The 25,405-nt window shown below is 39.5% G+C and overlaps 1 long non-coding RNA gene across 1 annotated transcript in view; it reads right to left on the bottom strand.

The window, feature by feature from the left end:
- Positions 1–2,240: 2,240 nt before the first annotated feature.
- The window catches only part of LOC122815904, a 629,944-nt gene continuing 606,779 nt past the window's right edge, over positions 2,241–25,405 (bottom strand). Inside the window, exon 4 of the long non-coding RNA XR_006367012.1 lies at positions 2,241–2,331. This is a non-coding gene — a long non-coding RNA (uncharacterized LOC122815904). The remainder of the gene's footprint in view (positions 2,332–25,405) is intronic.

Below are 25,405 nucleotides of genomic sequence, written 5' to 3'. Positions count from 1 at the left end.
ACGGATAAATGTCGTTCTTTTTGGTACACAGTTCCAGAAATGTTATCATCGGTCTATCATTTTCAAATTTTAAGTCACAAAATGTCTCTGTCCCTATATGTATAAAATAACTAATTTCTGGAGCTTTAAACCCCATAACAGTTACCAAATTGTCCCATACATAATATCTGTCTATTACAGCATCATTTTTGATCTTATTCTCACAGTCGGTCTTCTCTTCTTTTTAAAAACAGTTTTACTTACAGTTTCTCACTGTTGTCCTTTCTTGCCTGCTATCACTGTTGCATATTATCTGCTGCCCAAAAACTGCACCCCTTCTCAGTTTGTTGCTGTTTTCCTCTTTTACTTTCTGTGAATGCTAAATATGTTTTACTGCTGCATTCTTTGCTGCCACTTCAACTGTTCCTTTTCCACATCCTTCATCCTTCTAAAAACGTTATGAGCCATCTCACGCCATGAAACAGCAGAATTGTCACCTGATCATCCTGAGAAAAGATGTTTAAGAGAACATCATCTGCAAGCCCTCCTGACACCAGATCTGGTATCTGTAACACTTCCAAGAAGACAACTAAACACTGCTCATTTGTAATATCTGCCACACTGGAATCCTTGTTTACATTCTGAAGCTGCATATTAAGGAAATGTCTTCCAAATTCTCAGTTTGCACCTTCAAACTCTCCATAGCTTTTTCCTCCTCCTCCATGCTGCTGTATCCCGTCGGCCTCTTCATTGTTGCTGTAGAAGCTGTCCGGCGCTATCTAGCAACTAGAAAGAGTAGAGGAAATTGCCCAGTGTCCTGGCCAAATCCACTACTTTGCTAGTACAAATACTACCTACTAGCTTAGTGGAACTAACCTGACCAGCTAAGGATAAATAAAACACTAAATAATAAACTGGTGACTGGTATCGCTGTGTCTTAGTGTTTTAATATGAATTAGATCTGGGTACAACATGATGATTCTAAAGCTGTAACAGTGACTTTATCTCATTCAGTTTGTATTTACATCATTCTGTTTTGACATCATTTCATTTGATAATTACAACATTTACATTTTCATTACTATCATGTTGGACTAAATTCAAGGTTTTTTTTTTTTTTTTTTGGTGTGTTATTCCCATCACTAGTTGAACTACATTTAACAATGTGCAACTTCCTCACAAATTTAAAATATACTATTATAGTAGCTGACAGCTGTTGTGAGTTCACTGGCATCAACGCATTCTGAGTTACAGGCTTCGGTTGCTTATTTCTAAATGAGACAACCTCTTTAAAACCATTTGTAGGGTAAATTTGAAAAGCCCATTAATGTAAATTACCTGGGATTGCACTTTTGAATTTTTGAACTGCGATCGTATTTCTTTTTTATTGTTCACTTAAGGTTCCAGCTGCATACTTATAATATGCCTTAAATCAGACATTTGTGTCCATACTGTTTTACTTGAACAAAATCTCCGGTTATGAAATTTCTTAGCTAGTGTTTTAGAAGCTATTCCAACACTAGGTAGCAAAACACAATTTAGTTTTCGATAGCCCTTAAAGTCATTTTCTTCCATGTGTATATGTGATTTAAGTGCTTCACCTGTAAGTTGAGAGGATAACGTTTTGGCAAAGTCACTCTTTGCCTAGTTCTCCTGTATAGCATAGCTTTTAAAAGCAGGAAGTCACGCTTTAATACTGTCCTCCTTGTCCAGATTTTGTATTGCTGGTATGCTCTTTGGGATGGACAGGACAGTGGTTTGCATGTTTATCATTCCTTGTACAGCCACATGCCTCTCTCAAAGAATCTCTCTATAGATCTCTCTCAATTGTTTGGGAAACAGTTCACAGACACACACACAAACACACGCACGCACACACATAAAATGCAGCTCTACATTATATTGGAGACAATGCAAGAATGTAAACATAGACTGTTTGGGCATATTTTATCTCAAAAATGCCTATATTCTTTACTAGTGCAGCATATAGTAAACACAATGGAGAACATTTTATTAATGTAAGTGCAGTTTATTTGTAGTACAGCAAAATTAAAAATCAAGTTTTATTTCAAGGTACAATAACACTTTTTGGCTACATTCCAGATTTTGGTCATTAATCCAGGCTCTAAGGGTGCTCAAGGAAAAACACAATTTCTTTACACTTCTTGAGTAATACAGCTCTAATTAAACTTCTTCCCATGTCCAGAGATGGAGTCTTGTGTCTCTCCAGTAAATTCTTACTCAGGGCTCCTGGTACTTGCACAGATGAGCTGCTGATACTCCACACACAAAATGCAGCATTAGGCTCCCACAGATTATTCTGAATAACACCACTCCAAGACTCAATTGGTTCTGAAAAAAAAAAAAATCATTCTCCAAAAAGAGACAAATGCTTCTGGAATTCTAGGCTACAAGCTTTGCTTCTAAGCAGCTCATTGCCAGGTTAGTCACATCACATTCTACACATCGTCTTCCTACCATAATACTTTGTCTATATGCAACACCATGAATATCTACCATATTATGTAGTATATAAACAGTGCTTCAAAATAGCACTTATAATGTTTAAGCATCCACGGTAGCACAGTGTCCACCCACAGTATAGATTAGCTCAGGTAGCTATGTCTATGAGTTGCTAACAAGCCTCAGCCTGAAGACTTAGGTTTGATTCCCTTAGTTTCCAAGTTGAAACTGTATGAATCTGAGCAAGCCATTTAATCTGACAGTGCTCCTACCAGACCCCCTGAAAACCAATGTATGTTATTAGTAGAGTTACCTGATTACTAAATAAAATGCTTGATTAAACTGCACTTTACCTCGTTAAATAACCTCAGTTTACATATGTTAACCACTGATTTTATTTATCTTCTCATAAATGCTTGAGTACAATAGCATTATGACACCTGCTTTAGGCTCTTCCATCATATAATATGATCATGTTTCTGTTATCATATTGTGTTCTATATTATAATGAACACAACTTTGAAGATCTGATGTTGGTTCTTTTGGGCTGATCTATTTCAAAGAATTGAACAACAAGATAGTTGTTCATATATTTCTACTTAAAGAATGCAATGGTTTCAGGAATTAATATCAAAGGTAGTAAATAAAGACATTTCAAACCGAATACTGAAGGAAGTAAGGAAGAAGCTTTGGGTTTAGGTCCATTACATCAAGAGCAAGTTTGTCAAGTAAGTCAGCTTGCCAAATTTGTTCACCTCCAAGGATTTTGCGACCAACAGCCTTTATTAATTTGCAAGAATATGAAATGCTTCACTGCTATTATCCCCTCACCTAAATATCCCAGCTGCAGGATATCATCATTTTGCAAAAAAAAAAAAAATATATATATATATATATATATATATATATATATATATATCCTTAACTATGAATACTGGCAACAAAGCTCCTTTTCTGAAACAGGACGAAGGAGAATTTTTTTCCTTTAGTTTAAACAAATGTATAAGCAAACACAAGCCCCCACACATAAATATAAAACATAGTTAGTTTTCTCTGATTGCTGTATTAATTCTCATGAAACAGGGAAAAAAATATAACAAGCTATCCAATAATTTTGTAAGGTTTTTTTTTCAAAATCTAGTACTCAAATAAATGAAAAAAAAAGCTCATTCTATTTTATAATTTTGTGACATTAAATAAATGCATGTAATCTGTAATCATCCCATGCAGAATATTAAAGCAGAAGTGACCAACATGATTCTGAAAAAGGTTAATAAAGCTTTGGCTATGTTCAAAGGCAGTATGGCAGAAAACTGAAATTTCCTCTTCAACTAGATGAATGAGAAATTGCTATAAAATATACTTTCCAGCTGTAAACAAAAGCTCTGATCTCAATTTTTACCAGCCGTACTTGTGAAATATCTGCCCAACAATAAGGGCCTGCAGGCCTCAAGCTAATCTGGAAAAATATTAGGGGAGTTTATTTCCTGCTGTGCAATATGTTAAACATGAATATTTAAAACTTAACAAACATGAACATTAGAGAATGTTTGAAAACCACAAATCTCAGAAAAAAAACAGACTTTTTGGGAAACTGTCTGACATATTAATTACATTGCAGAATAGACGAGAAACCCTGAATCAAAATTTAGTAAAATTATTTAACAGTACTGGCATGGAAGACAATAAATAGAAAATAAATTAAGGAAAAAAATCTTTACTCATCAGGAATCTCAAAAAATTCAGACACCTTATAGTTTGTACATTGCTAGAAAATATCAGAATACTAAATGAGAGTGCAGCTAATTTGTTGACTCTTAATTTGAAAAATATTTGTTATATATTATCATTAAAAAGGTGGCAGAGGAAAAATAGGTATGCTGGAACAGGATGCAGAAGGTATTTTTACTGGCAACTAAAATTTGGCTTGCATTATTAAAATGATTACAAGTTAGTCTTACAATTCAGGCTTACACTGCCACTTAATTCAGTTCAATTTCTATAAAAAGTGTTACACACCAAAAGGATGCATTACACCTTTGTGCATAAATATTTGCTTTTTTTGAATGTTAACATGTTACTGTTGTAATTCTAAGTGAATTTCAAAATTTCCCAAGAATTCTTTTAAATCAAACCAGCATAAATTTAAGAATTAGGTCTTTCCAATAAAGAAGGCTTTGTTATTGTTTTTGTTTTCTATACCTTGGTTTTAAAATTTCTAGCAAATTTAAATACTTCTGCATCATATTGTGTTGCAGAGATATGAGGATAATAATAAAAGAAATCATATTAAAAATATCGTTGTTTAAGATAAAAATATTGAAAACAATATACTACAGACTTCCCAAACTTGATTATAAATGTTAAAAGGAAAGGACATGAGTGCTGTCTACAACTCTGTTTCTAGGTGCAATTCTTGAATACAGCACCACATGCCATGTGTAAGGAGGAGAAAGGAAACATCTTGAAAATTCGCTATGGGAAAAAACTGAGCAAAATGTTTCTCATGCAAATTAAACACTCTTCACTAAGGAGGTGAAGCAGATCTGGAGAAGACTTGCAGGATAACTCACTGAAGTTTAATTGGACCAGTTGAAATGTTATCACTGTTGACCCAGAAAATAAAGCTTTATGGTCTGTCAGTGACATTTCACTGAAGTCAGAAGAAATTACCTCTACACTGAGCATTGTGATTTGATGCACAGATATCAACTGCGGGTTTTTTTTCTGGAGGGGGGGGTTGGAAGACGAGTTTGAAAAAAAGTATAAAAAAGGAGTAGAATTAAGTCATTACTCTAAAAGGATAAGGCAAAATAATAATATAAAGTGCGGACTAAAGAATGTATCAAATTTCTTTTTTACAATATGTAGACAAGATGTTAAATAAACAAAGCAAACTGAAAACAGAAAGTGGGCAGTCCTATTTTGTACTCCCTTTGTCTGTTACAGCACAAATGTCAGTGTTCTCCATTTTGAGGAGTACTTCGAGTGAGAGCATCTTGAGATTTAAACTTCTAGCGTTGAGGAGCATGACCCTCAGATTGCATTTATTTATAGCTGTTACAGAGGTAATTTGGTCTTTTGAACACCACCTAAAAAGGCACAATAAGGGTGGCAAGAGCCTTAGCTAGTATCCAGAGACCCATGGGTGACAGATGTGGGCCATCTATGGCAAAGCACTGAGGTCTGTCAATCATGTCATTCCAAGCAGACAGATACTGGATCCCCTTAAAATGACACCAGAAACTTAGCCAGTTGTTGAAGTCACTCATTTTCTGTTTGTACTGCGGTATCATTCTAGGGGACAGTAGGATGCTGCTCAATGCTAGGGACATACCTGCCTCAGCCACATAATCCAAGAGATCCACCATGTCTCTTTTCAGGTTCCTATGAGTTCAACGAAAATGTATTATGTCAAATGTGTTTTCGTCGACACATGTAGAGCGAACAGGCAAAACAGTGAAGCGGCTGTTCAGCAAAATTTTTCCCTGGGAAAGAAGTTGCTTGACCGCTTCATTGTTTTGCCATGTTCTGAAGTGTAGTGTGGTCCCTTGTCTGGTATAGCTCCCGAGCGTGATTGTGCAACAGTGACTTACCTTAGGGTTAGGGTGCAGGTTAAGGTAAGTGCATATGTATGAAAGTGTTTACTGTTGTATATTTTATGTTAAATGTATGGTTGAGTTCCATGTGTATGTGTTTTCAGTTGTTTACATTTGTTTTGTGGGGGGGCCAGAGTTAGGGTTAAGGTAAGTGTGTATGTGTTTGGAGCTGTTTATGTGAATGTGCGAGAGTTACTGACCTTAGGGTTAGGGTGCGGGTTAAGGTAAGTGCATATGGTTTAAAATGCTTGGTTTTTTCTGTTAAATGTATGTTTGGGTTATGTGCATATGTGTATTTAGTTGTTTACTGGTTTTTGGGGGGGTATAATTAGGATTGGGTATGTATGTGTTTGGAAGTGTGTGATGTGTTTTTTTTTTGTGGGGGTTGGAACAGCGATGTCTTTCCCTAGGAAAGAAATCACTGTTCTTCGGATTCGACATTTTCAGCTTTCGCTGAAAATGTGTCAATGTGACATCGTTCTCTGTTTTAAGCGTTCGATGTTGCAATATAGACCCCTCTTTTCATGTAGTCCAGGGAGGTGCATCTCAGGTCATTCACACCACATGGACAATGACAGAGTCATACTTCTACTTGTTGTGGAGTGACCTGAGTGCGTGTGTTATGTGTCAGATTCTGGCACCTGATAGACAGTTGACTGTTACCTTCTCCTTATTCAACCTAGTGAGTGGGATATCAGTGTGCCTCACTATTGAGCCACCTATGATTATTGTATTGGGCAAGCTGTTTTTCCTTAGGGGCAAATAATTTCTACAGGGGGCCACTTTGGGGAATACCCCTTGTATCCCCTATGCCCTCAAAATTAAATATATCTACTGCAAAGTCACACAAACGGGGTGAAAAGTGAATTCTCCATTATCACCAAAGTTCTTTTGGCAAGACACTTTCGGTTGAAGTTCAGACAACACACTGACCTGATCTCCTTAACAGAGTGCAATACAAATAAAACTAAGTAGGAAAGGAATAAATACAGAAAGTACTCCATTTAGTAAAGAAAAATTAGAACATCTTGGAGAAAATGGTAACAAGGGACAAAAATTCCATGAACTAAAGCTATTAAATTAGGTAAGCCTTGTGAAAATTTTAAGTTTTATAAGGCCGCTTAATAATCAGACAAGAAAGGATATTCACATAACTGACAAAGTATAGCTTTCTTTGTATTTTCAATACATCCTGACAGTCACTTGTAGTTAACATGAGCAAGAGATGAAGACCGTTTGAGAAACTGGAAATAGTTCCTTCCTACAGCAGTGACCGTTATCATACTAGGTTCCATGAAAAAATTCAGAAACCTTAAACTCATGAGGTCTTCTAGCACCAGCAGCCATTGTAGATGCTCCTTCAAAGCAGTGATACAAGAACAGAAAGTACTAACTTTCAAGAGCTTTTATACAGAGTTTTGCATCTACTGTAGGTAATCAAGATCCAGTGGCAGCTGGTGAGTTCAAATCAAAGTGGGGGCTGCAGGAGACAGCTGAATGGGTGGGGCCAATGGAAAGGGGTGTGGTCAACTAGAAAGGGGTGGAGCTATGACATAGTGGGATCAATGCTGGCCATGCTTACCAATTTACATGAAACCAGTACAAATCATTCAATAAGATGGCTGTCAGGTACCACTGTGCCTGTGGATATAGTTCACATCTGTGATTTGTACTTCCTCGCAATCTAACCAACGTTCCTGGTAACTTAAATATAATGAATTATGTAGGTCATGCTGTTGTTGATATTTTTATAAAGTACTCCTCTTTTGGCTAACTGAAACACAAACAATCCATTACAAAAATTCATTCATATCCCTTATAAAAACTCATTCACATACATAAACTATGTCAGTGAGAAGGCAAAACAAGCAAACTGGCAATAAGAAACAGAAAGATAGTCACCTGATAGAGAGACAAGGAGACAGAGAGACAGAGACAGAAATAGATACAGTCAGAGACAGAGGCAGGGCCAGGTAGGGAAAGACAGACAGAGAGTTCAAGACAGCCAAATCTGCAGAGTGGAATAATTTCACTCATTGGCAAAAACAGTGCAGGTTTAATTAATAAAAGGAGTAGAAAACACAGACGTAAGCATCTGGTGTGGTACTTGCCCTACAGATTGTGTTGCTACTCTTGACTTTACATGTATTTATTAATTTATTTAGCTATTTACTTCATTAGAGTGTAAAGTACCAGACAATGTTCTGCTATTGCAGTCTGTTACAAGCAGTTTCTCTGTTTTGTTCACTAGACTTATTATAATTGAACAAGTAGATTAGATCATCAGTGTTATAGAGGCAGTGCCTTATTAACAATGCCGTTATACTCAAGGGCCATGGTCTTAAAAAACAAAATACTATAAAAGGCCTCTTCCTATCAACACAACAGTTAGCATGTCTGCCGCTTCAAGGATAAGACAAAGCCACTCCATGGGACAGATCTTGTCTCTAGGCCATGTCTCTCCCATCTAACTTATTAGCATCAGGTAGCTATTCCACATCCACACTTAAAGATTATCCTCCATCATCTTATCCTTCCTCAGTGTACTGACTGTACCATTTCTGAAAATGCTACCTTCCCAACCCCTTCCCAGGCATCTCTCTGCCACCTTTGTCATCCTGCCTGCTTCCATCTTAGCCACATTTGCTTTCAGTTTCACATAGTAACCAGAATCATTACCTCTTTCCATCTCTTATTAAGCCTCATCAGTAACAGCTTTTTTCACTTGAACATGGACTTGCCTTCCTCCTTTCTAAAACTCTTAATTATACTGGTGACTGAGTCTCCAGTCACCAAAAGAGAACTCATTCACACTTCCTGCCTGACATCATTCCTTCGCCTCCTGTAACCTTTCTTCTTCAAGATATAGCGCCATAAGCCATCCTGACAGTCTTTACTGTTAGCCTTCCTCCATTACACAAGAAAGCTCTCAGCTGTTCTGTAATTTTCTGGAAAAAGAATTGTGAAAGAGAACTAGGTTCAGAAAGCCATGAGGTTAAACAAAGTGAGCAAATACAACCATATTAAACTTATAGATCATGCTCTAATCCGCTCCATTATGACTTAGCATGTCCTCTCATCAAATCAAAATAATCCTCAAAGGGGTTACATAGTAGATCTGGTACAGTCATCTGAAATATTCTTCTCAGTACAGACCATATGTTGAATATTACAACAGCAGAAAAGAAGTCCAATGTGCTGAACAAAACGAGAAGCCCCCAAAGATATATCAGTCCATTCAGTCTAGCCACATATCTAAACAAAGATAAACATTCACTCCAGATCAGGTCACATATTTTAGATCCCGAAACCATGACTGCACCACTTCTTAGTAAAACAGTTTGGTGACTGACAAACTGTTGATGAGATCTGCTAAGTAGATAAAATAGAGATGTATATGTCAAAATAAGCTTGAACTGACCAATGACTAAACAATGTCATTCCAGCTGAATTCAAATTCAAGAGAAAATCCATTTTGATAGAGAAGTATTAAAACAATACAGGCAGTCATTCAAAAGAGGGGGTGCAAAGGAAAAATTGTAGTCTCTAATCAAATTTGTATTCAGGACAGCCATCACTGGTGCCCTTGAAACCCAGAAAAGTCAAAGTAAGAGAAACAGTGAAAAAATGCGCTCAGACTTTGAAAGGTAAAATCTACCAACAAGGACGATTCGGTTAAAAATTAGACAGGTTTACACTTTACAAGAAAAGAGAAAAAAATCAAGATTAAACTAATAAAACAAACAAGCCAGACATACAGGTACATTTGGCAGCCAACAGCCATCATCATGATAAAAAGAAAACAGTCAAAAATTATGGCAGCTGCATATAGATAAAAAATTAACGCATCTGAGTTAATCAAAATAGAATTCATTTTGATTTCCTGCTTTTGTTCATTTTCTCATAAAGAAAACATTTTTTTCTTGCAGTTAGTTGTATTTCATAGGTTCATAGGTTCGTAGGTTCATACTAGGCTATCTGCCCTAGGGCACTTATAAGCCTAGCCAGAGTGTGTTTCGCTTTCGCCACCCATTTTAAATGAATTTTGCTATGCCCTTTTTCGAGGTTAGTATACTGTGCCTCTATCTAACAGTGACACAGAAGTGATACCAGGGGTAAACCTACGATCTCCCATCCACTCATCAAGATTCCTCTTGAAGAGAGTCAATGAGGGACTCTGCCTAACCTGGACTGGGATTTTATTCCAGAGTGAAGGGAGCCTCTGGGTTATGAATCTGTCCCTCCAGCATGTCCTATTTATTTCAGTGCTGAGGTTCAAGTCTCTCGAGTGCGTAGCTCAATGGGATTTGGGTTTTCTGAGGTGCAGCATGTCCATTAATTCCGGGTTGGACATGGCTTTATACATTAGGCACAGATCGCCTCTGAGCAGGCGGTATGCCACTGAGTAGAGCTGGAGTTTCTTTAACCAGGCAGCATATGGCATCTGTTTGAGCCCTTTGATCCTCTTGGTGAGGTACTTTTGGGGTCTTTCCAGTTGCTGCAGGTGTCTGGTAAGGTACATCCAAAAAGGGGCATTGTACTCAATTATGGGCCTGATGAGGGATGAGTAAAGAGGTACGATGACCTCCCCTGATCTACATGTGAATCCCTTCATGATTAGGTGGGCTATATCTGTGAAACAGACAATTGTCCTAGGAGCACAATCATATTTTGCTCTTTCAGAAAACCAGTCTAATGTAAACAGTTAATGGAAAACCATCAACATGAGATGTACTGTAAACGAGATAAAAGTGCTTATCCCACTTCTAACCTAAAATGGATTGGCTTTTCATGGACTTTAACTATCTGATGGTAATAAAATAGGGAGTGCATGAAAATTGGAATAGGCTAAGCCAAACTCAGACACTTTCCTTTCCAAATCAAAATATAATAAGCACAGGATTAAAAAGACAAAAATTTATGAAACACTTTTTTTCACATAGGCAAGATCACTACACACACGTGTGCACACACATGTATACACATACATGCACACGCACATGAGGTTTCCAACATTGCAACCTGGTTAAATTAAATAAGCAGGTCTGTGTTCACTTCTAAATATGAAGGAAAAAGGAAAATTTTTAGAGTACGTCAAAGTCTAAATGCTTTGGCTATTCCATTTCATGACAAATATGAATATAAAATGGTGTTCTCAAAATGCAGTGCCCTGGAAGGTTCTACCTGAGCACTTCTTGTATAAAAATTTACCTAAACTCATTCCCCTTTTTCTATAAAAATCTGCATTTATATACTAACCTGCTGCTATAATTTCCTCCTTTACGAATCGCTCACCTCTTTCTGTTTTCTGAATCTAGCCAGGTCAAACAAGGTGCACTGCTCTGCTGTTTCAGTCTCCTCAGTCACTGTCCGATCGAATGAACTCTGTCCAAACCAAAGTACTGCTGGCTGCTGTTTCTCACTCTCTTTTTCCCAGCACGCAAAGTGTGGGAAGAGAGCGAGAACCAATCAGTAGCCATCCAGCCATCCACGTCACATATGTGACTGCGGTCTTGATAGGCCGATCCCCTTCCACTTTACTGCGGTTACAAAGCGCATAGACTTCTGGGCATCACACTGATGCCTTTTCTTCTTAATACAGACTTCTTTTACAGCAGTCTAGATTTACAGAAACTATTTTTTTAAACCCTGAACTCGCTGAGCATGCACAGTTCGAGTTCCAGGACTTTAACAGTGAGTCAGTCAGACTCGCAAACAGCCACAGCTAAGCACTGTAAGCAGCCAGTTTATTTTTTAAAATGTAATTTTAAATGTTATTTCTTTTTCTTTCTTTTCACAGCTGGGGGGGCTGCAGCCCTGCAGTCCAATGGCATGAGCCACCACTGCCAAGATCACAGTATAAAAGGCCAAGTTACAGGACACTGCCTTAATCTTAGCGTGAACATACCAATGTCTGAAGTGCGATTTTGCTTGTTCCTCCAAATAAATGAAGTCTTCCTTTGATCAATATTTGCAGAGTAAAATGGATCAGCCATTACTACCAAAGAATAACATACATTCAATGACTTCAAGGCATTAATAAAGTACAAGAGCTTCAATCATGATAAGGATTTTGAAATAATTATGATTGATTCAGCCTAGCAAGTACATATCCATCATTCTTTTTTTATGGCTAACAAGGAGAGAGATGGGTTTACCTTATGAAATTACTAACAAGGTGCTGCTAATATTGTCTGCTACTTGTCTGTCTTGGGTAAATACATATTATACAGCATGAATTAAAAGTGAGCTGGATGATTTACATTCTATCAGCCCAAATATTCATGTATATTGTATGGTCCAGTTCAATGTGGAAAAAGTTCAAATGAATAAGAATTATGGACTTGCTCCCATGTTTCAGCATCATAGATATAAAACCAAATTTCACAGAGATGGAAGGAAATAAGTTGGCATCTAAAAACTGAAGATGAATGACATTGTGGATTAAGGTAAAACAGTACTGTGGCATGTTTGTACATTTTTGCAGGCAGATTGTTCGGTCCTTCTGAGTCATTACATGTTTAAATACTGTTTATAATTTGCAGGATAAAGAGGGTTAATAATAAAGCAACTTGCTGCTGAGTAAATGAAAAGAAGGGAAGCAAGATTTAATATCTTATATGCTTCCTTAGGATTTATAACAGGGAGGTAATCAATAGCTTTGGTATTTTGGAATGCTTTAAGGTGATAATGTTTATTTATTGCTTTATCATTTATAAACCTGGTAAAGCAAACTGTTCTAAAGGCTCTTTTCAGCCATCAAGGCTAAAAGGTTAAGTCCAACACACACACAAACACACACATACAATATCTATATCTATCTATAGCTCTCTATCTATGGCTTCACTTTAACAAATTCTGACTTTACTGACAGTGTGGCCAAATGCTGTCTTTTTTTAACTGAAAGCACTCTTATAGGTTCATATGTTCATAGGAGGTTACTAGGCTAATTTTCCAGGGGGCCTTTACATGATTAGCCATGTAATACCTTTGTTCGCTAACTGACCAAAGCAGAGTGAATCTATGATCTGCAATGAATGTCCCTGTCCATGAGGGACATAGGTGCCACCCTTGGGTGAATTTACGGTCAACCATCCAATTGTCATGGTTGCATTTAAACAGGGTCATTGATATCTCTGCTTCAAGTGAAAGTGGAAGTTTATTCCAGAGGAACAGCAATCCCTGGGAGACATAACTATCCATCTCTCCAACATATCACAGGCTAAGTTGAGATCCCTGAAGTGACGGCTCTTGGCCCATTTGATTTGCGGATGTGCAGCATTTCTATTAGTTCAGGGTCAGAGATTGCTCTGTAGGCCAGGCACAGGTCACCTCTCAGCAGCCTGTAGGACAGAGACAGGGCTTCAGTCTTTCTGTGTAGGTCAGGTTTTGGAGGCCCCGAATTTTGTTGGTTAGAAATGTCTGTGGTCTCTCCATTTGCTACAGGTGTCTGGTGAGATACATGCAAAAAGGAGCATTGTATTCAATTAGTGGTCTGATGAAGGTCAAGTATAGAGGAGTTATAACATCCTTAGCCTTGGATGCAATGCCATTACCTATGACATGCGCAACCTAGAAGGCTTTCCTTACCACCGTGGACACATGGTGATTGAACTTTAGATTGCTATCAACCTGTGTTTGCGCTTAGTGGGGGTGCTGTCTATAGTATAATTTGACTTCTTTGCTAGAGGGGATAATGATGCACTTTTATGTGTTTAGTTTTAGTCTATGGTTCTGACACCAATATTTTTCTGTGTTAGCCCATTTTGTAACATGTTAACATCATTGGAGTATTAGATGATTGTACCTAGGTTGCAGTCATTTGTGAACTTGGTAAGCCACAGGCCATCTACTTTCACCTGGACTTTTGAGAAGTAGATTCCAAATAATAGAAGGCCCAACACAGATCCCTGTAGTACACCACTGGTGACTGGTCAACTGGTGGAGATGGAATCCCCAACTTTGACAGTATGCATTCTGTCAGTGAGCCAGTTTGCTACCCCAAGCTGGGAGAGTTTCTCAATATGTGTCAAAAGTTTTGGCTAAGTTAAGATAGGAGGTATGTAATACTTTGCCCTTATCCAGGGTTTTTTGTGATATTCTCGAAGAAGTCTACAAGGTTTAATAAGATCTCCCCTTAACAAAGCCAAACTAGGTTGGGTGAAGAGTTTGGAGGTTGCTTATGTCCTTATTGATTAGGTCCATGATGATGCTTTCCATGGCCTTACAGATAAGGCCGGTTAGGCTTATGGGCCTATAGTTCCCAGGGTCGATTGATGGACCTTGTTTGTGTAAGGTGATTATTGTTGCTGTTCTCCACTCTGTTGGGACAAAGTCAGTGCTCAGGCTTTGGCTGAAGACAGTGCCAAGCAGTTCCACTAGGTCTTGTTTTAGATAGTTTAGCAAGCAGCCTGGGATGAATTATTACTTACCCTCTCCGAGGCCTTCACTGATTTCCACTGATTGCCTCTCTGGTTTCTTTGCATTCCACCTGGTTTACACCCCTTGTGCTATCTCCCTCCCCCAATACAAAGTCTATATTAGAATCCTGCTGAGCATGGAGCCATCTTTAAATTTCTAGTCTCCCAGCAGGACACAAGTGCTTTCAGCAATTACATTCTGCTAGCTGGTAAGCCCTTAGACCTCAGGAATTTGTTTTAAAAGTGTTCAGATTTGTAAAGTAATACTTACTTTTTTCTATTGCCTTGGTTGGCTCTGGCTCTGCCCAGCTCCGTTAAGCCCTCGCTAGCCGGGCTCTCTCCGCTCCCCTGCCCTGCCCCTATTCCTCCGCCCCCACTACCTCTACATTTATAGTGATCATAGCCACACCCACAGCTCACCCTCACATCACCTCCACCAATCACAGCTCCTCAAGTCATATCACATTAAACCCCACCAACTTGCTCCACACAAAATACTCCCAATCACTCTCATTCCCACTAGGCATTGTTTGCATCACCCACATTACTTCCCCATCCACATATAGTGCAACCCTATAATTCCTATTCAGACCCCCCCACCTAGAAACAACATAAACTTTATAACCATGACTATCACACAACTAAATCTAGTCTGTCTTCTCATAATTCTTTACAACACCACAAGTTATCACTCTAGCAATATCCCTAAACGTAGTAGCACAACACTGCATTATGCACTCTCATACACATTATAATAATATTTGCCCACACTTATTCAAGAACTGCATAACGGACCAATTCAGAACTAAACACATATGCTCTCATTCCTACTCCAAAAAAACACAATACTTTCTCACACTCCTCACCAAACTCCAACATCTGTATAACCATTTTAACTCCAGGCTCACCATAAGTGGGGATATCCACCCCAACCCAGGCCCAAATCCATCCTGTCCAACACAAACTGCTCAAACACAAATGTCAGAACATAACACCCCCACTTTCTTCATCCCTGGGCAAATCAACAACAGCAGCAAAACCAACCATCTTTTAATGCTAAATATTAATATTAGAAGTATCTAAAATAAAATACCTGAACTCCAGGCCACAATAGCACACTACTCCCCAGACATAGTTGCTTTAACAGAAACCTGGCTAAATAAAAACATAGCTAACTCAGAAGTTCTCCCTACCGCTACAGTATCATTAGACAAGACAGACCACTTCGTAAAGGGGTGGAACTGCCTTACTCTACAAGTCCAACTTAACTGTCCGTCAATTACCAAACTCCTACCCCTCCCCAATAATTGGGACATACTTATCTCACAACTTCAACTTCACCCTAAAAGGTCATCACCATAATTGTGATCTATATTCCACCTGGTAATACACCTGCTAGCCTTGAAGACTTCTTATCCTGGTGTTCTTCCACATACTCACAAGAAACCCTTATTCTGGGCGACTTCAACCTAGATTGGTTCACCTGTATATCAGAACCACCAAGTAATCTAATAAATCTCCATGGCTACCAGCAGCTAGTCCAAATTCCAACTAGGTGTGATAAAAAATCTAAAAGGGAATCCATCCTTGACTGGGTCCTAACTAGCAACCCCACATTGTACCCTCACACAGGCAGTCTCCCAGACACCATAAGTGACCACAACATAATATACTTTATACGTAGTAGAACAAGCATATGCAAAACCACTAACTATATATCCACTAGAAACACAAAGCAATTCTCTCCTGAGGTCCTCCACACTTTACTGTGTAACTGTGACTGGACCCCCCTAAAAACCCTCCCACTTGACCAGGCTGTAGCATATTTCAACAAAACATTTCTTCAACACCTAGACACTGTCGCTCCATTGCGCAAAATCAAGGTTAGAACCTCTACAAACCCCTGGCTCAGTAAAGAAACCAAACAAATCCTCAAGTCCAGAGACACTGCCTGGCGTTACTATAAAAAAAAACAAAGAAACACAAAGCCTAACTAAGTACCAAGAACTGCACAACCGTGCAAAAAAATGCATTAGGCTGGACAAAAAATCCTACTACACAACATTACAAACTAAATACCAACACAACCCACAAAAATTTTGGCAAAATGTAAACCAGCTACTAAAATCCACCCAAAAGGCTACACCAAACCAACCACCCAGTCACTAAAGTTCCGATCGAAACACAATTCAACTCCCACTTTGTGAACTCAATTCTATCCTTAGTATCACAGGACAGTTCCTTCCTCACTAGCCCCCCCAACACAAATAACACTAATACAAGCTTTACCCTCAAAACAGTTTCCACCACTTCAATCAAAAGCATGCTCTCCAAACTAAAAACCTCATCAACAGCAGCCGACCTACTCCCCAGCTATTTCTTGAAACTCACAGCAGATAGTATTGCTATCCCAATCTCCACTCTCATAAACAAATCAGTTGTTGAAAACTGTGTGCCCCAAACTCTGGAAAATATCCTATGTTACACCCATACATAAAGGCGGGACCTCCACTGTACTTAATAACTACAGACCCATTGCTTTACTCTCCCCCCTGGCCAAAATCCTAGAAAAATGCATCCATACCCAGATGCTAAACTATCTCCTAGACAGCAACATTCTATCACCTACTCAACATGGTTTCAGACCTGCCCATAGTACCACTACAGCTCTCCTCTGCTTCACAGACACAGTAAACCGTCTCAAAAATGAAGGCCTGCAAGTGTCAACTCTTTTTTTGGATATGTCCAAAGCATTTGACACAGTCTCGCACCAAATCCTGCTAAACAAACTAAACCAATATCATCTATCTAATTCCACTCTTACCTGCATCCAAAGCTACTTAACTGACAGGTACCAAGCTGTGAAATGGGAAAATTCTCTCTCTCCTCAGCTGCCCATAACTATAGGAGTCCCACAGGGTTCTATCTTAGGACCACTACTATTCACAGTCTTCACAAATGACCTCCACACCTCCACACAGCATGCATCTATAATTCAGTATGCAGATGACACTACCTTAATCTGTGCTGCACAAAACATTCCCACCCTCCTGCAAACAACTCAACTAGCATTCTCTGATGTTGAAAACTACCTTACCAAAGCCCAACTTATCCTCAATCCAAAGAAAACTCAGCTTATGGTTATAACCAGTTCTAACAAAAACACTAACAGTCAATTCACTATCTACTCCACAAATGCTACTCCAATTGCTCCAGTGGCACAGGCTAAGCTATTGGGAATAACCATAGACTCCCACCTAAAATTTGATAGTCATCTGAACTTAACTATTAAAAAAGTACATGCCAAACTGGAGTCACTCTACCGTATCAAACCATTTCTTACCAACAACACAAGATCAGCCATTGCTCGCTCCAAACTTCTATCCACCCTACTCTATGCATCTCCCATTCTGACTAATCTCAACAAAACTGAACTAAGCAAAATGGAAGCTTGCTATAACAGAATTGCCCGTTTTGCTGCAAATTGCTCATATAGAACTCATCACTGTACTGCTCTGAGACAGCTCCACTGGCTTGAACTGCCCAACCTCCTAACCTACAATCAGCTCTGCCTCTGTCATTCTATCTATTACCTCCCCAATAAGTGTCCTGCCCTCAAAAACCTAGTACAACATCACTCAGCCAAAAGGCCTCTTAGATCATCAAGCAAACTACTACTAGAAGTCACCAACAGCTACAATAGCTTTGGAGATGCACTATATAGTAGTTCGGTGGCTAAAAATGGAACTCTGTCCCTACTAGCATTCAAAAACATCATCCAAAGCCTCCTTTAAAGACCTCATCAGGCAACATCTCAAGCAAAGTTGGCAGTGCCATAATTGCTCCCCAGGCTAGTGAAAGCGGATAACATATGCATACTAAATCTAGAGCAATTGATAATAGTTTTTCAGTCTTACTCACAAACACTGGCTAATCTACAATGTATGTACTGTACCTGTGTACTATGTATGTATTCTACCTACATTCCAAAGTTCAGCTGTACACCACAAATCTATTACTTACCTTTATTTTTAAAATTAATATCTTTTTTGATTGTTCTCTCCACTGTAACTGTTTGTGCCGCATACCACTGTAAAAACATGTCTCTTGTAATTTGTGTGTATACTGATTATGTCTGAATAACTAAATGTGTCTGTAATTTTTCTTTGTGGAGCTTTTCTCCCCGGGCCTCTGCTGAAAAAGGGCCTTTTCGGCTCAGTCAGACACCCCCGGTTAACAAATGTAAAATAAAAAAATAAAAAATAAAATAAAATAATGTTATCCAGAACCATGGAGACCATGATTTTTGGCCTTGGAGAGGGATTATATGACCTGCTCTTTGGAGATGCTAGGTGGAGGATTGGTGACAGGGATGCTTTGGAGTATGCCTGGTGGGGACAGGGAGGTGAAGTTTGTTCCAAATCTGTCCACCAGGAGGTTGGGAATTTATTCACATTTTGTGTGAGTGGTACCATCCACTATAAGTCTGGCGCATAGCTGGACATTCCCTTTAAGATTTTGGACACAGCTAAAGAAAGCTTTATGAATGCCTTTACCTAGATATGCTAGTCTAGCCTTGTAATTAGCTTTAGAAGACTTTGCAAGATATCTGATTTGCTTGTTCAAGCTGTGGAGGGTATTCTTCCTCTGGTGAGTAAGTTCCCTCTTGTTCTTAGATAACATTTTTTTTCCTTTTGTTATATAACCTATTTATACTTGTGGTTCACCGGGGTGGCCTGTTTCATCAGGAGGACCTGGTTTTGATCCTGTCAGGTACATCTGAGTCTATGCAGTTGTTTAAATGTGTGTACAGGGCATTTGTGTACTCCTCTGCATAGGAGTCATTGTTAGCTATGTTAGCATGGGGCATGAAACTTTTTAGTCCTTCTTCACACCAAACAAGATAACCAAGAGTCCAACAGTAACAACCGAAGAACCACTGGCCACAGCGACTGAATTCCAAGCTTTTAATGTCAACCAACAAAAGTCTTTCTGTTGGTAAAGACTGTTGTTGATTGACAATAAAAGCTTGGAATTCAGTAGCTGTGGCCAGTGGTTCTTCTATTGTAACTGTTGGACTTTGTATACCTTCACTTAGAAGGCTATAGTTTTCACTGGAGACAGTTTCCAGTTTTTTGCTCCTGTGGGGGTGTCCAGTCCAATCTTTACTTCAAATAAGACAGATTATGGTCTGCCCTCATCAGGGAGGGCAACACAGAGAAGGTAGTGCAGTCACCCCCCATGTTGGTGAGTATCAAGTTCAGGAAATTCAAGCCCCTTGTAGGGGTGCAGACTAGATATTCCAGAGCATTTGAATTAACAAAGTCCATGAACCTCAGGGTGAGCATGTTTGTGCTCAGGTATGTCAGCCAGTCACTATGCTCAAAGTGTTTGGCTGTATCGGGAGTGATTCTAGCAAGTCCAGGTAGGTAGTATGCTTCACTTGGGTCATGGTGGAGGAAACAGTAGCTAGCATTGATATGGTAGGGCATTTTACCTATAGTTATTTGGACCAGGAGTAGTTCCAGAGAATTGTACTGTTTAACCAATCTTGAGGTATATTTGGATTTACTGAAGATGTATACACCTCCACCTTTGGTTCTTTCACAGTTGTTTTGGGATCTGAATGTGTGAAAGACATTTTAGCCTTGTATGGCTGGCATGCTATCTGTGGCCTTGAACAAAATCTCAATTACTACATAGATGTCAGCATTTTCCAAGGTGAGGAATGCTTCCAGGGAGTGCATTTTTTTGCTTAGGCTGCTAACATTAAATAGCATAGCCCTGTATTTGTCCTGAGTGGATTTCTTTACATCAGGAATTTTGTTGTTTTGACGTTGCCTGAAAAAGGCACTATGGGGGAGGCAAGTTTCTTTGCCAGTATCCAAATGCCTAGAGGACACAGGGGAAGACCATCTCTGGCAAAGCAATGTGGCTTGTTGACTATGTCTTCCCAGGCTGTCAGATATTGGATTCTCCTAGATTGACACTGGAAGCTATGGCAGCTGTTGAAGTCCGTCATTTTCTATATGTATTGTGGTATCATCCTGGGTGAAGGTAAAATGCTACTTAGTGCTAGGGACATACCTGTCTGGGATACATATTTTGAGAGTAGAGTCATGTCTCTCTTCATATAGTCCGGGGAGGTACATCTCAAGTCATTCACCCCAACATGCACTATGACAAAGTCATAAAGGTTCATAGGTTAGTACTAGGCAAACTGCCTTTGTGGGCCATTTTAAGCCTAGACATTTACCCCATCTGAGAATCAAACCCAGGACCTTTTGTTTGTAAGGTAAACACATTAACCATTATGCCAACCTCCCACCCCTAAATAATCAACCCTATCAAGTCTCAAACCCAGGCCCTGTATACTAGAGTCTATATTAGAACATCGAAGTTTCAAAACTTCGAATGTTCTAATATCGACCCCTATTCAGTGAAAACTGAAAATATAGAAGCAACAGAAAAGCGAATGTTTTCCTAGGGAAAGACTTCGGTTGTCCGTTTCTGCTGCTTTGGTATTTTCAGTGCTGTGTTGGAGAGTTACAGGTCGGGTTCAGATAAGTGTGCGATTGAGTGCGGGTTAGGTTAGTTAGGGTTAGGGTGCAGGTTAGGTATGTGCGCGATTGTGTGGACGTGAGGGTTAGGTGGGTTAGGGCGCGGGTTAGGTATGAGTGCGATTGTGTGGACATGAGGGTTAGGGCAGGGTAGGCGAGTTAGGGTTAGGGTGCGGGTGAGGTGAGTGTGCGATAGTGCCAGACCTTAAGGTTAGGGTTTGGGTTAAGGTAAGTGGATAGTTAGTGGTTTGTGTATAGTTTAGTGTAGGGTTAGGTGTAAGATTTTAGGTGTATGTGTGTGGATTGCCGTTTGTTTGATGTGCTTGAGTTGTGTGTATGTGTTTTGGAACAGCAAATTATTTCCCTAGGAAAAAATTTGCTGTTCTGTATGTTCAATGTTTTCAGCTTCCTTTGAATAGATGTCGATATTAGAACATTCAAAGTTTTGAAACTTCGATGTTCTAATATAGACCCGTATGCTATAGTCACAGCAATGTACCACTACAGCATTTGTATAGGAGAGGTAATTTTTATTTAGTGACTTGAGTACATGTGTGATTTGATGGATCCTGGTAATAGGTAGGTAACAATGACCTTCTCCTTGTCCAGTCTGGTGAGAGGGACTTCTGTGTGTCTCACAATGGAATCACCTATATCAAGGATATTAGGTTTTCAGGTGTTTTGCCTTAGGGGCTGATTTGTTGAGATACTTGTATGTATGCTGCTATGTGTACTGGGGTCTGTTCTTGTTTCAGTATGCATGATTTGTTTGCGCATGGGAGGTCTCTGGTCTTTTGGTAGGCTCTAAATGAGTACCTCTGCATATGTGGGTTTATGTGTTGTGACTTTATTTTGTGTGAGAGGAGAGGTGTGTGCACTGACAAACTGTTTGATGTCTTGTTTATTGTTATGTGAGAGGACTGATTCTAGTTTCATGGTATAGTTATATCTCTCACACACTATTTGTTTGCTTTAGGAGCAAGTGGTTGTCAGTATACATGAGACAATTACTACATTGCCTCAGGATGCCCATGTCAATCAGGCTGGCTGTTGAAATGTTGGGAAACTGACTGTCCATTGTAGCAGGTTAAACCGTGTGTGCTAGACTGAGAGTAGGCATGATGGATCAGCCCTTGTTCCAGGATTAACTCAACTAGCTAATGTGGGGACTTATTCTACTAAAGATTAGGGATGAAGAAATGTGGCAATGCTGTTCAGTGCTTAGCTGAGCTGCACGCAGTACAGCAGGGAGACCTGGGATAGTTTTACTGACAGTTTCTGGGCATTTGCATCTATACATGGCAGCGCTAAACCCCATTGTGTGAAGTGTAGCTATGAGCAAATGTGAGGATTAAATACAATCCCCAACTCACATCGGTCCTGGGCTACATACTTCAGCCACAAGGGTGCAGGAAGGCCCTTGTAATGCAAGATGGCTGGATTCAGGCACAGAGATTCAAACAGTCTATATCAACAAGTCTGGATATATCCTATGTAATATAAGGCAGCAGTAGATACAAAGTGCAGAATAAAACCCATCCCAGTCAAGTGCTGGGTTTATCTTATGATGGAAAGCTAATTGTCCTGTTTTTCTTTAGGTGATATGTTTGGGTTATGGTAAAGGGCTGTGTTTGTGAATGCCAAGATTTATGGATTTATGTAATGTTTTGGCATTACGCTTGGGATTGTCTGTGTGTGAGAGTGTTTGTGGGTTAGGATTAGAGTAAAGGCCACTTAAGGAGATAGTTTTAATGCTCTGTGGGTGACTAGTGTAAAGGAAGTGTGTGGATGATTTTCTTATATGGTGGTACTGTTATGACGTTTTTTCATAAGCTAAGTTCCTCCCAGCTGAAATCATCATCCTTAACTGCCATCTGAATTCCCACAAAAAACTTGCAATTGCCTCTGTCTACCTTCCTCCTGGTAACAATCTGCCCATTTTTGAAAACATCCTATCCTGGTTCTCCCACAACATACCATATGAGACACTTATCCTTGGTGATGTCAACATTGATTGGTCCAAACTCACAACTGACTCCCCCCAACTCAGTATCAACCAACTTATAAAATCTCCAACTCACTTCCATAAAAATTCCACCTCCATCTCCATCATAGACTGAATCCTTACCAATTCCCCCACCAATACCACAATCCTACCACCTTACCCTATCTCCCTCAGTGATCATCTCCCTACCACCATCTTAAGGCACTACTCCCATGTTCCTAAACCCCACCTTATCAAAGACTGTTGAAAACTATTGGCTTTCAATTCATCCCAATTTAACTCTATTCTCCACAACATAGATTGGTCCACCCTAAAACACCTCCCCCTAAACGATGCTGTAAGCACTTTCAATAGCATCTTCATGAGTACTCTAAACTCCTTAGCTCCCTCTAGGAAGATCAGAGTAAAATCAAATCATGCTCCCTGGCTCTCCAAGGAAACTAGGTCCCTTATGAAACAAAGAGATAGTGCTTGGAAAACCTGGACTAAAATTAAACAACCACCTCTTCTTCAAAAATACAGGGAACTGAGGAACCTTGCAAAAAAACATACAACTAATGACAAAAAGTTATACTATAGCTCTGCTCAGCTTAACAATAAATCCAATCCTTGAAAATTTTGATCAACTCTCAACAACATCCTCAATCCTGGAAAGCCCTCTAATCCCTCCCCATACCCTAACTCTTCCTCTCAGGAAACAGCTGACCTCCTGAATAAACACCTTATCTCTTCCCATCCAAAATCTGGTAACCATTAAGCCAAACTCTACTACGACACCCACCCCTCCAAGTCCCACTAACACAACTTTGTTTTCATTTGAGCCAGTTCCAATTACTTACATCAAATCTCTACTACTCAAGCTAAAACCTTGCTCTCCTTCCACTGACAATCTATCTCCTACATTGCTCAAACTTGCTGCTGAATCAATTGCCTATCCTAGGTGGAAACTCTATTGACCCCTCAAACTACCGACCCATTGCCATTCTGTCCCCACTCTCCCAAGATATTAGAAAAATGTATTCACTCGCAGCTTCTCAATCACCTCCTCACGCACCCATTACTTACCCCACCAAACATGGATTTCGTCCTCATCACAGCACCACCCCTGCCCTCCTCTCCTTCACTCATATCATTGCAGAGGCCCTAGACAACAATAAACTAATTTCCTGTCTCTTCCTAGATCTCTCCAAACCTTCGATACTGTCTCTCATCCTCTACTACTATCCAAACTCGCAAATCTCCACCTATCCCCCTCCGCACTTGTCTGGTTTAATAGTTACCTATCTGGCAGGGAACAATCTGTCAAATGGCTCTCATCCTCCTCACCTTTCCTTCCCATCTCCACTGGTGTTCCCCAAGGCTCCATCTTGGGATCCCTTTCATTTAACATTTTCACCAATGATCTTTACACCTCATGCAAAGAATCCTCCCTTATTCAGTATGCCGATGACTCCACACATATCCATTTCAAATAACATTCCTGAACTACACTCCCTGACCCAACAAGCCCTACTATCCACTGAACAATGGCTCTCTCACAACCTATTGATCCTAAATCCCAAAAAGAACAAATTCCTACTTTTCCTTCCTCGTTCTCTTTCTCATCACAAAACCTCCTTTTTTATTACATCTTCTAACAATACAACTATACAAACTGACACCCACACAAAACTCCTAGGGGTCATTATCGAAGATGAACTATAGTTCAACCTACACATACTCCAGTGTATAAAAAAAATCAAACCAGAAACTAGGTCTGCTATATCGGAACAAAAAATTCCTAACCCCTGAATCTAGACTTACTCTGGGCCAGGCACTCCTCCTCCCCTCCCTCTTATATGCCGCCCCAGTTCTTACCAATATCCAGGCCTCCACTCTAAACAAACTCCCACAGACTTACCATAAAATAGCTAGATTCATTACTAATTCCCCATACAACTCACACCACTGCATTTCTTTAAACTCTCTTCAATGGCTTGACCTTCCCCAATTTCTGCTATCTTATCAGTTTCATATGTTACACTCTATTCTTTATAAACCCTCCTTCTGTCCATCTCTATCTTCCTTAGTCTCCATCTACATCCCATCCCAGACCCTCCGTATTTCTAAACAACAATTACTTGATGTCTACTGCCCAAAAAGGTCAGTAGGCAAACTACTCTACAAACACTCCCTTGCCCATGTTTGGAACAAACTCCCCCTTGACTTACGTTCAATCTCCCATACCTCACACTTTAAAAATGAACAAAAAGCTTATTTTCTCAATTCCACAACCTGCCCTTGCCATAACTCTACCTAGTCTTCCTTCCCTTTATGTACCCTCAAAAAGTCCATACTTAGTACCTCATTACACCTCTTTCTCCACTGCGTCTACTATGC

Source organism: Protopterus annectens, chromosome 11.part0, assembly GCF_019279795.1.
Source record: "Protopterus annectens isolate FY-2018-M chromosome 11.part0, PAN1.0, whole genome shotgun sequence".
Lineage (NCBI taxonomy): Eukaryota > Metazoa > Chordata > Ceratodontiformes > Protopteridae > Protopterus > Protopterus annectens.
The sequence above is the reverse complement of the archived record's forward strand: the minus strand, read 5'-3'. Positions and strand labels throughout refer to the sequence as shown.